Consider the following 12,665-nt stretch of genomic DNA (forward strand, 5'->3'; position numbering starts at 1 on the left):
ACAATTTAATTCTTATCCTTGTTTCTCTACGTGTAAGATGTGTCCTCTGCCCTGTACCATCTAGTTTTTTTGTTTGAGATTTTCCTCCTTGTCTTTGATTTTCTACAATTTTTATATGCTATGCCTACGTATAGATGCTGGAGTATTTATCTTGCATTGTGTTCTCTGAGCTTTCTGGATCTGTGTTTTTTGTTTGTTTGTTTGTTTCTGTAATTGAGTTTTTCAGTTTTTTGACCACTATTATCTGAAAGCTATTCTTCTGCTCTTTTCTCTCTTCTGGTTTTCTATTTTTGCTTGTGTTATGACCTTTGAAATTATCTCACATTCAGCTCTTCTTCATTTCTTTTTCTCCGTGCAGTTCAGGTTGGGAGATTTCTATTGACCAATATGATTCTTGCTAACATTTTTATTTAAATAATAATATTTTATAATATTTTAAAATATTAAACTGGTCTGCCAGTTTACTGATGAGCCCATCAAAAGCGTAATTTGTTTCCATTTCAGTGTTTTTGATTTCTAGCATTTTCTTTTGGTTCTATCTTATCATTTCCACCCCTCTGATTACATTGTCTATCTATTCTTGCATGCTGTCTACTTTTTCCATTAAAGTCTTCAACATGTTAATCATAGGTATTTTATATTACTGTGATATAATTCTATAATCTGTTTCATGTCTGAGTTTGGTTGGGATTCTTGCTTTCTTTATTTAGACAGTATTTTTGTTTTGCCTTTAGCATTTTTTGTTTAAAGATAAGCATGAGTAATAGGAACTGACAAAAATAGATCTTTACTGTGATTTTATGCTAATATGGCTAGATGTTGTGTTCTATTTCATATTTTCTATAGCTGTAGGTGCTTAAAATTACTCTAATGTCTAGTATTTTTGTCTCCCTTGTGTATGGGTTTTCCTAAGAACTTCTGTCAAGTATTGTTCCTGCTATCTTGCATCTTTTAAAACTGTAATGCACCAGAGTGGAGCCCTGTTTGTAAGGAGATAAAGTGTGGGGAAGGGGAAATATTCAATAATTTTATAAGATAATTATATGTGTTTATCTCAGTGTTTCAGTGGGTAAGTGTCCCTAGGCTGGGATATTCTCAAGCGCTTCTTATCTCTAATTTCTCTCCTTAGCTTAGACACGAGAGCAAGAAGATCTGGGTTTTGGCAATGTTTCTTCTCCCGATAAAGTCTTTCCCCCTGTTTTCTTATGGATAACTCTCTGGATGTATTGCATCATGGTCATTTTCTTCTTTCCTAAGCCAGAGGTAACAGGGACTCTTTCTTGGCTTTTTATGATGAGAATCTGGTAATGTTCCTAGTGGTATCATTCATGCACTGTATTAATTTTGGTGTGGGGAAAATAAACAAGGCTGTCACCCTGAAGCTATTTTACACTCAGCCTCCAGCAGTTTATCAAAATTATTACTAAAGTTTTACCAGTTTATTGCTCCAGCAGCTCAAACACTCAGAAGCTGCTGGAGCAGATCTCCTTCCAGGTAAGCAGATGTTGGCTGTGTTTTTACTTTTTTCCTTTGGCTATCTCCAGATTTGGGTGTGGTGGTTTGCTTTGCAAGCTTCCATCTCTGATGAGTCCAAAAAGTCATTTCCTTTAGTTTGTTCAGCTTAGTCTTTTTTATAAGGATTGGATGACAACTTCCAAATGTGTCTGGGCTGCTACTTATTTATTGAGATTAATGTTCTATTCTAAAGTGTTCACTCTACTAGTAGAGCTCCTGGGGACTGAGTAAAATTCAAATTCATGAGCTTCACCCAGCACAACTTTATTTAGGTTTAAAATAGTGTGACAAGGCATGGTGGCTCATGAATGTAATTTCACCACTTTAGGAGGCTAAGGCAGGTGACTCATTTGAGCACAAGAATTTGAGACCAAACTGAGCAACATAGCAAGATTCTGACTTTTATAAAGTAAAAATCTATACATAAATAAATAAATTAAAAAGTGTGCAGGTTAAGAAATAACATAGCATTCACTGTGTTATTCATGGTATAATTCATATGTCATATCTTTAAGGAACAACTTTCCTTGATCATAAAATGACGTGAATGTGCATGGTGTATTAGGCCATTCTTGTGTTGCTATAAAGAAATACCTGAGACTGGCTGGGTAATTTATAAAGAAAAAAGGTTTAATTGGCTCATATTTCTGCAGACAGTAGAAGTACTGTGCTGACATTTGCTTCTGGTGAGGGTCTCAGATGGCTTACAATCATGGTGGAATGTTAAAAGGAAGCAGATATCTCACATAGTGAGAGTGTGAGCAAGAAAGAGAGGGAGGAGGTGCCACACACTTTAAACAACCAAATCTTGTGTGAACTCACTTGTCACCAAGGAAATGGTTCTAAGCCATTTATGAGGGATCCATCCCATGATCCAAACACCTCTCACCAGGCCCCACCTCCAACAATGGGGATTATATTTCCACATGAGATCTAGAGGGGACAAATATTCAAATCACATCGTATAGGTACTTCCATTCAGGGAAATAATTAGCATTGGGGCTGTAACTGTCCAATGGGTTCACCTTGCCTGCTGCCTAGACAAAGCTGATTTATCAAGACAGGGGAGTTGCAATACAGAAAGAATAATTCATGCAGAGATGGCTGTGTGGGAGACCAGAGTTTTATTTTTACTCAAATCAGTCTCCCCGAGCATCAGGAGTCACAGTTTTTAAGGACAACTTGGTGGGTGGAGAGAAGCCAGTAAGTCAGGAGTGTGGATTGGTCAGGTCAGAGGTGAAATTGTAGGGAGTTGAACCTGTGCTGAGTCAGTTCCTGAGGCAAGGGGGTGGGGAGGCGCACAAGATCAAATGAGCCAGTTTATCAATCTAGGTGGTGCCAGTTGATCCATCAAGTGCAGGGTCTGCAAAATATCTTGAGCACTGGTCTTAGGTTTTACAATACTGATTTTATTGCCAGAAGCAATTTGAGGGGGTTCAGAATCTTTTAGCCTCCCTTTGTAGCTGCATGATTCATAAAACATAATTTCAAATCTTGTGGCTAATTTGTTAGTCCTACAAAGGCAGTCTAGTCCCCAGGCAAGAAGGAGGTTTGTCTTGGGAAAAAGTGGTTATCATCTTTGTTAGAAACTATAAACTAAGCTCCTCCCAAAGTTACTTTGTCCTACGTCCAGGAATAAAGAAGGGCAGCTTGGAGTTTAGAAGCAAGATGGAGTTGGTTAGGTCATATCTCTTTCACTTTCTCAGTTATAATTTTGCAATGGTGGTTTCAGGGCTATTTAAGCATTGATACCTAGTTAGCCAGCCACACAACTCTCACAGTGCATTTAACTAAATGTCACCTGCAATTCACTCCGCTCCCTCAGGAATATTGTTACCCCCTTATCTGGAATGCCTTCATTGCATCAATGAAAGTTATCCTTTGCTGAATCTCAGAAATTAGTCTGATACACAGTCTTACATGCATTTGCATATATCACATGTCTAGTACAGTCTGACTCCAGAAGTATCCTAGATTTGTAACCTAAAAGTAAAATTCTCATCTCTCTGACTGAACAGATCCCTCTTGGCCAGGGAGACCACCGAATAATTTTCAAAAGTTTCCCATCCATGACAAGACAAGAGGTCAGTCACACCTCAGGGTACCCTCCTCCTCACTAACCATTAACGGAATATTTGTCCTAATAGTTAAACAGAATCCAGCCTTGGAAAACAAAGAATGGAAGATTCCTACAGAGGCTTCAACTTCACCAACTTCATGACACCACTGCCAGGCTCCCCTCCCTTTTCAGGATTCCCATATGACAGCTGGCCAGCTTACAGAGCATTCCTTCCTGATAAAGGAGTACTGACCATGGACTTCCAGCTGGCTTACTGAGCCTGCATGAGAAGCATCTTTTGACTTTTTAGTAATAGCCATTCTGACTGGTGTGAGATGGTATCTCTCTGTGGTTTGGATTTGCATGTTTCTAATGATCAGTGATGTTGATTTTGCATATGTCTCTTTTTTTTTTTTTTTTTTTGAGAAGTGCCCATTCATGTCCTTATTGCACTTTTTACTAGGGTTGTTTGTTTTGTTCTTGTAAATTGGTTCTAGTTCCTTATAGATCCTGGATATGTTAAATGCATATTTGCAAAACATTTTCCCCCATTGTGCAGGTTGTCTATTTACTCTGTTGATAGCTTATTTTGCTATGCAGAAGTTCTTAATTAGATCCCATTTGTCAATTTTTGCTTTTGTTGCAATTGCTTTTGTCATCTTCATCATAAAATATTTGGCCATGTGTATGTCCTGAATGGTATTGCCTAGGATTTTTTCTAGGGTTTTTATAGTTTTAGGTTTTACATTTAAGTCTTTAACTCATCTTGAGTTGATTTTTGTGTATGATGTAAGGAAGGGGCCCAGTTTCAGTTTTCTACGTATGGCTAGCCAATTATCCCAGAACCATTTATTTTATAGGAAGTTCTTTCCCTATTGCTTGTTTTTGACAGGTTTGTCAAAGATAAGATGATTGTAGGTTTACAGTCTTATTCCTGGGTTTTCTATTCTGTTCCATTGGTCTATGTGTCTGTTCTTGTACCACTATCAAAGTGTTTTGGTTACTGTAGCCTTACAGTAGAGTTTGAAGTTGGGTAGCATGATGCTTCCAGCTTTGTTCTTTTTGCTTAAGATTGCCTTGGCTATTGAGCCTCCTTTTTGGTTCCACATGAATTTTAAAATAGTATTTTTCCAGTTCTGAAAAAACTGTCAATGGTAGTTTAATGGGAATATAACTGAATCTATAAATTCCTTTTATAGATACTGATAAATTCCTTTTATAGATATAAATTCCTTTTATAGATATTGATTCTTCCTATTCATGAGCATGGAATATTTTTCCATTTGTTTGTGTCATCTCTAATTTCCTTGAGCAGTGGTTTGTAGTTTTTCTTGTAGAGATCCTTCACTTTCCTTTATTCTTTTTTATGTGGTAATCGTGAATGTTCATGACTGAGGTACTAATAAGTTGTTTGGAAGCTCTCTGAGCATTGGTGATTCTTACCATAGAGACTGATAAGTCAGAAAATTGGGTCTTTTTTTGGAGGATTTGCTAAAATTCATGTGTGTGTGTGTGTGTGTGTGTGTGTGTATCCCAGGACCTACAATAAGTGCAGGATTATTTAGATTCAAACTTTTACCACACACACACACAGACACACACGTGTGTGTATGTATATATATATATATATATATTCTTTTTTTTCTTGGTCAAATTAGTTTTTTCTCCAGAAGGTAATTTTAGTATCTTTTCTGGGGACTGTGAACCTAGATTCCAGTATTCTGACAGCAATCAAAAAGAAACAAACGAACAACTGAGGCTGTTCAAATTCACCCTGCCAATTTTCATATAATCTACCTGCTTTCAGTGTGGCACCTCACTTTCATTCTCAGTTGTGTCTGGTATTTATATTCTTGCACTCGTCTCTTTTAGTATCAGGAAGTAAACATTGCATTTATGAGGCCCAGTCACTTGATAATAGGCTTGGAAGAGTGAATTTGGGGATTAACCTTCTACTTAACCAGTTGCTTCTTTTTCAGATCATTATTTAAAATTACCCAAAACTTTAATTACCTGTCAGGAATCTCAACAGGGCATTGTTTTTTATTTAGAATGTGAAAACAGTTAATTTTCGTTTTTAAACACATTTCAAATTGATATGTTAAGCTATTTTATTTGTCTATCTTCTTTATATTTTCTAAGGCTTTATTGACTTTTGTAGTATGCTTTTATTTCTATTACACTGAGTTTGCTTGCTTGTCTTTGTTTCATGGTATTTGTTTGTTTTTCAGTGCTGTAATGTCAGAAATATGCTCATCCAACTGGGTTTAATGGTACATTCTCTCAGTTTTGTAGAATTGAATAAAATAATTAAAGAAAAGAAAAAAATAATAAAATGACACCCCTATATCTTACTCTCATGATTACAAAAATATTATTTATATAAAGGAAAATATGAACAAAACAAAGAACCAAAGAATATCTGTTCTCTGCCAGAAAGTCTTTTACCCATAAAGTTATAATGAAGAGAATTTAGATAAGAGTAATGAAGAATATATTTGGGTCAAAGAAAATGATATTATCTTTCAACTTAATTTTGCATCTTAGGGGATAGGGAGTTACAACCTGTTTCTATCTTCATTCCAGATTTTCATTACTGAACTTATTTACAGAAGCAAATGGATTGGTTACAGCTCAGCATTTGCCTTATTTGAACATAGTTTGAACACTCAGCAGTGCATGAGTGGTTGAAGTATGGCTGCTGAGACTGGAAGAGATTCAGCTACTGTTACAGATGAATACTCCTAAATTAGGTTTTCAATCTTGTGTGTCTATTATGTTAGATTACAGTTTGTCCACAAGCACTCAAATAGAGAAGTACAGAGTTCTATTCAGGCCATATTAATTAACTTTAACAATTCCTCTCTTTGGGTCATTTTCTGTTTTGAGAGAATGACCAAAACTTTAGTCATTGACGTCACTAATTACCATCATACATGTACTTACTTGGTCTTGAAACCTACAGGGAAAGAGTAGAACAGTCAGCTTTGCAAAGACAGGAACAAGGACTGAGCAGAGGGTTATCTCCTTATGCTGGAAGGTCCTGTTTACAGGAGGAAAACAAAACCTGTTTTGTTGTACACATCTTTAAGGATCTATGTGTTTCCTTAAAGTCTTAGTTCATGTCACATTTTGCATGAGCAACTCCATTTCTGTTTGGTTTGGTCTGTTGGGGCATTGTGCATGAGCTCAGCCCCCCAAAATGGCCTCCCATAATTTTGTTTTAAAGCATTCCCCCTTTATGCTGAGATTCTCACTTAAGTGAGAGTGTGACCAAAACTTAGGGCCTTAGCACCACTCTCAGGTACCATTATCTTGGGTTTCTGGTCTCAGCATGTCACTCATAGTTACAGCGTCCTCATGGTTGTACATTTCTTTCAGCTCTGGTCAATCCAGTTGAAGTGAGACCATTTGACATTCTAGAGATGGTTATATACAAACATTTAAAACCTTTGAGAGAATATAGCATACCAGGGAGGCTATTACTATGACTAGCAGGAGGATATTACCAAGAGTTTGGTGTGTGCTCCTTACCAGGTTCCCCATAAACCAAACCACCTAAAATCAAATAGATCAAAGAATGAGCTAGATAAAGAGTCTCTTAATTCCACTAAGCAGTCTCTTCATTAATCCCCTACAACTGAGTCTCTATAATACCTGATGTTTTCTCTATAGGCCATAAGTGCCAGCAGCTACACAGATACTGTAAATCCTCTTGTGAAAGTTACACTAAATAATAGAATTGACTGAACAGAGAAGTATTTTCTTTTTTCATGTGGAAATTTTACTTATTTTTTATCTTTTGTTTGTCTTGTGCTACATTAAAATAATTGAATTTTGGCCCGGCATGTTGGCTCACGCCTATAATCCCAGTACTTTGGGAGGCCGAGGCAGGCAGATCACAAGGTCAAGAGATCAAGACCATCCTGGCCAACATGGTGAAACCCTGTCTCTACTAAAAATACAAAAATTAGCTGGGCATGATGGTGTGCGCCTGTGGTCCCAGCTACTTGGGAGGCTGAGACAGGAAAATTGCTTGAACCTGGGAGGCGGAGGTTACAGTGAACCAAGATTGCTCCACTGCACTCCAGTCTGGAGGCAGAGCGAGACTCTATCTCAAAAAATAAATAAATTACTTAATGTATTAATTAAAATTTTAAAAAATTGAATTTCTAATGTTAAGGCACCTTTTTATTCTTGGAATAAGCCAATTTGGGCATATTCTATTATCCGTTTTATATATCATTGACTGCTAATATTTCATTTACAATTTGTCATCTAATAAAAGAAATTTTCCTTTATTCTTATAGAAATGTCAAGTTTGATCTTGCTTTACTGTCCTCATAAGACAAGTCATATGAAAGAGTTTTAGTAATATTGGGGTTTTTAAAATAATTGGTCAAATTTACTACTAATGTCCTATGAATCTTTTGTTTTGTGGGAAGATCTGAAATTAGATATTCAACGTTTCTAATATTTATAGCAATACTAGGTTTAGTTTTCCATTTGTTAATTATGGTAAATGTGGTTTCCTGAAAATTTATTTAAATTATAAAAACAATCTGAATAAAGTCTAGTATTGGATTTTATAATTATTATAATATCTTCAGTAATGTCCCCCTCTGAATATTAACATAGCTATTTATGCTTACTTTCATTTTGTCTAGATCAGAAATGGTAGAAAGTTATTGATTTTTTTAAATAGTCAAATTTATTTTATTAATTTCTTCAATTTTACTTTTCTATTCTAATAAAATAAATTCTTATTTCACTTTTAAAACCTTTCTACTTCATGACGAATTTAACTCCATTTGTTTTTCAGCTTCTTGACAAAATGCTTAGTGAATTAATTTTCACAGTTTTACCTACTCTAAAATAAATGCTTAAAGACTAATTTCCCACCAAGCATGATTTTAACTTCATTCCATAGGTTAACTTTTATATTTCAATATTTATTTAATTCAAAATATTTTCAAATTTTCATAGTGATTTCTTTGATCCTTTGGTTACTTAGAAATTTCTGCTCAGTTTTTAAATACATTAATGTTCTGTGTTTTAGTTTGTAACTTGGTTCTACTACAGACAGAGATTGTACTTTTGATATTTTCAACCTTTAGAAATTTGTTGTAGACACTTGCTCTAGGCATTTCCTGAGTTTTGTTTATTTGTTTGTTTGGTAAGTGTTCAATATGCACTTTAAATATATACCTAGCAAAGATATTGTATTGAGGATATTTTGAATGTTAAATAAGTTGCTACAGCTATAGTTTGTATTATTTTCTTTATCAATGGTTTCTCTATAAATTGCTTAAGAATTATTATAAAAATTTCCATTTTATTGAAGATTCTTCTATTTCTTATAATTATTTTTTTCAAGAGGTATAAGCAAAAGTGATCTCAATCTATGGGAATATTGTAGATTTCTGAGTGCTACAAAAAGGTATGCAATAGATTCATAAGACCCTTTCCAATTTGCCCGCAAATGAATAACTTGAAATAACCATTACTGTCAATTATCTATTTTAACCATATTGATGCTTGTCAAAGTATACATGAGGAAATGTCTTTAAAGGCACGTATTTTTAAAAAAATTATTGAAATTTGATTTTCTTTAAATGTCAAACATTTCCTTTACATTTTCTTTAAGTGTTTCTTTAAATATTCTTTTGAAGTTGAATATTTCTGTATTTATATTTTATTAGCTTTGTAAATTTTGTTTTTAATTAACACATAATTGTATGTGTTTGTGTGTACAGTATGATGTTTTCATACATATATGTATTGTGTAATGATCAAGTCAGCATAAAGACCACATCTATCCTCTCAAATACTTGTCATTTATTTGTGGTAAGAACATACAAAATCTTCTCTTCTATCTATTTTTAAATGTACAGCACATTATCGCCAACTATCATCACCCTACCGTACAACAGAACACCAGAACTTATTTTACTCATCTAACTGTAAATTTCTACTCGTTGTCTAAGTTCTTACCAATCTCCTTCCCTTCTCCCTTCCCCAGCTTCTGGTAACAACTATTCTACTCTCTACTTCTATGGGATCAACCTTTGTAGATTCCACACAGAAGTGAGACCATATTGTATTTTTTCTCATTATACTTGGCTTATTTCACTTAACAATGTCCTCTAGATTTATCTGTATTGTCACAAATGGCATAATTTTATTGTTTTTATGGCTGAATAAATGCTTCCTGACATTGATCTGGGCAAAGATTTTTTAAATAATAGCTCAAAACACAGGAAACAAAAGCAAAAATGGGTAAATGGGATTATATCAAACTGAAAAGCTACACAGGAAAGGAAACAATCAAGAGAGTTAACAGACAACCTATAAAATGGGAGAAAATGTTTGCAAACTATGGCTCTGATGAGTTGACATCCAGAATATATAAGAAATTCAAACAACTCAATTTCAAAAAATAAATAAATAAATAAATAATCAATTAAAAATGGGCAAAATATCTGAATAGACATTTCTTAAATGAAGACAGATAAATGGCCAAGAGTTATGTGAAAAAAATGTTCAACATCACTAGTCATCAGAAAAATGCAAATCAAAAGTACAGTTAGATATCATTTCATTTTCATTAAAATGACTATTATCAAAACAACAACAATAAAACAACCAATTCTGTCTAGGATGTGGAGGAAAGGGAACTCATACATTGTTGATGGGAATGTAAATTAGCACAGCCATTATGGACAACAGTATAGAGGTTTCTAAAAAAATTTAAAAATAGAGCTACCATATGATCCAACAATTCTACTACTGAGTGTATATCCAAAAGGAATTAAATCAATTGTTAAAGAGATTTCTGCTCTCTGAGCTTATTTTATTTAATGGTGTCACCTTACTTCTTTATTTATTAAATGCTTAAATGTAAACGTAAATATAAGGCAAAGGGCAAATAAATTCAAATGCTGATTAGAGACTGTAAATCTTGTTAATGTTTAATTTTGGAGATCACATAATACTTTGATGTGGACACCAATAAATATATTTGTTAATTAAATATGTATACTTGAATTTTATACTGTTTTAATCTTGGATTAATTTTAAATAAAATTCAAAAATGTAACATTCAGATGGAACTTTTATAGTTTTCAAAATAATTTTACAAATAATTATGATTGAGGGGATAAGGTTTGGAATTAGACCATTGAGGTTAGAATCCTTGCTCAGACAAATTAGCTGTAAGATATTGGGCAAATTACTTAACTCCTATGTACTTAGTTTTCTTTATCTGCATGATAGAAATAAGAGTAGCAAATACCTGTTAATCTGATTTTTAGAAATTATTAGACAAGGCTATTCAAAGTTGTAAATTTCAAGCACATAATACGGATTAGATAATAGCTAATTCTTATTAATGTTACTTCTTCACAATAAGCCTGGGTTTAATATTCTTAGGTCCTTTTGTATAAAGCAACAATCAAAACAAAACCATGAGGCTTACAGAATTAATTCATTTATACAATATCAGAGAAATGCTTATTCAAGGTCTGATAATCTGATAATATTACTTCACATTTCAAGCATTTTTCACCAGACTATAATCCTCGTATTGTTTAACTTGAGGAAAGGAACCAAAGGAATTTTGTGAACTTCAGCAAATGTGTTGCATCTCTATTTTCCAGTTTTAGCATAACTTTGCATATATGTGAGCATATGAAATCATTGTCAAAATCATCTCAAAATCTCAGATAAGTACACTAATTAATTGTCATCTGTATGGTATGTTAGATTGCTGATTTTTCTTTCCTCTCTATTAAATAGATGATAGACATACAAACATATCATATAAATGTATATCATATATGTTCACATCCAATCTCCATAACATATAACATTTTTTATGTTCTTTTATTGATTTATTAATTACTTTAACTTGCTAATGATGATCATTAAAGATCAAAAAAATCTTTCCCTGTCTCTGGTTTCTTAGCATTCTGTACAATTTTAAGCAACATTTTAAAAAATTATGTTTAAGAACATAGAAATACATGCACTAATAATTTCACTTTGTAATTCAAAATATTTTGTGCTATTTGAAGATAGCAATGATATCTGTAATAAATAGCAAGATGATAAATGTCATGACTAAGTCAAAATAAGACTGATATACCACAAATCCTTCCTTTTGTTCCTCTTTCTATTTTATTCCATTAGAGATCTTTTATCTTCTTTAAGCTGTATCCATCACCTCTGTGGAGACAGCTATAAAAGCAATAAATTTAAGCTTGATATTTTATATTCTTGACTCATATTTCCACATTTTTCCTATACCTTCTCTTAGAATTTTATCAACCAACTAAAACTCTTTCTACATTGTTGAATATATTATTTCCCCCACAAAAATTGTTTTCTACTTTTTTTTCCATGATTCCAACATTTTTCTCAAGTGACCTTGAGTCTGATAATAATAAGGATAACCTCAGTTATTGAATACCTGAAGTGTGTCACAAAGATACATCATACATTCTTTGTATATAAAAATAATTTTAGATACTATTCATTATTATCTCAATTTTATACATGAGTAATGAGGAGGTTATGGAAGTTGCAAAAGTCATGTAGCTGTAAGTTGTGCCTCCAGGTTCTAAATTTAGGTAATCTTGCTACAAAGGCCACTATGAAATATTAACTTAGTATAATATCCGGAGTCTTTTTTATCTCTTTCAATTTCTTATGGTTAAAAACATCAAAGTGTTAACTAAGACCTATTTCTTCTGTTCTTAGAGGATAATAAGAAATTGGAGGAGTAACAAATAACCGGATTTTATGCTAAGATGATTTTGCATAGTGGCCTCTGGAGCAAAATTGCCTGAGTCTAGTTACTGCACACACAACTTATAGCTGCGTAACTTTATGCAAGTTCCATCGCTTCCTCGTCACTTGTTTGCAAACTAGAAATAAGAACAACCTTATCTAAATGTGATCTGCATGTAAAGAATGTAGGGTCATATCTGATACATTTCCGATGCGCGCGCTCTCTCTCTCTCTCTCTATATATATATGTGTGTGTGTGTGTGTATATATATATATATATATATATATATATATATATATA

Source organism: Rhinopithecus bieti, unplaced genomic scaffold, assembly GCF_001698545.2.
Source record: "Rhinopithecus bieti isolate Rb0 unplaced genomic scaffold, ASM169854v2 scaffold_22040, whole genome shotgun sequence".
In the NCBI taxonomy this organism is placed as follows: domain Eukaryota; kingdom Metazoa; phylum Chordata; class Mammalia; order Primates; family Cercopithecidae; genus Rhinopithecus; species Rhinopithecus bieti.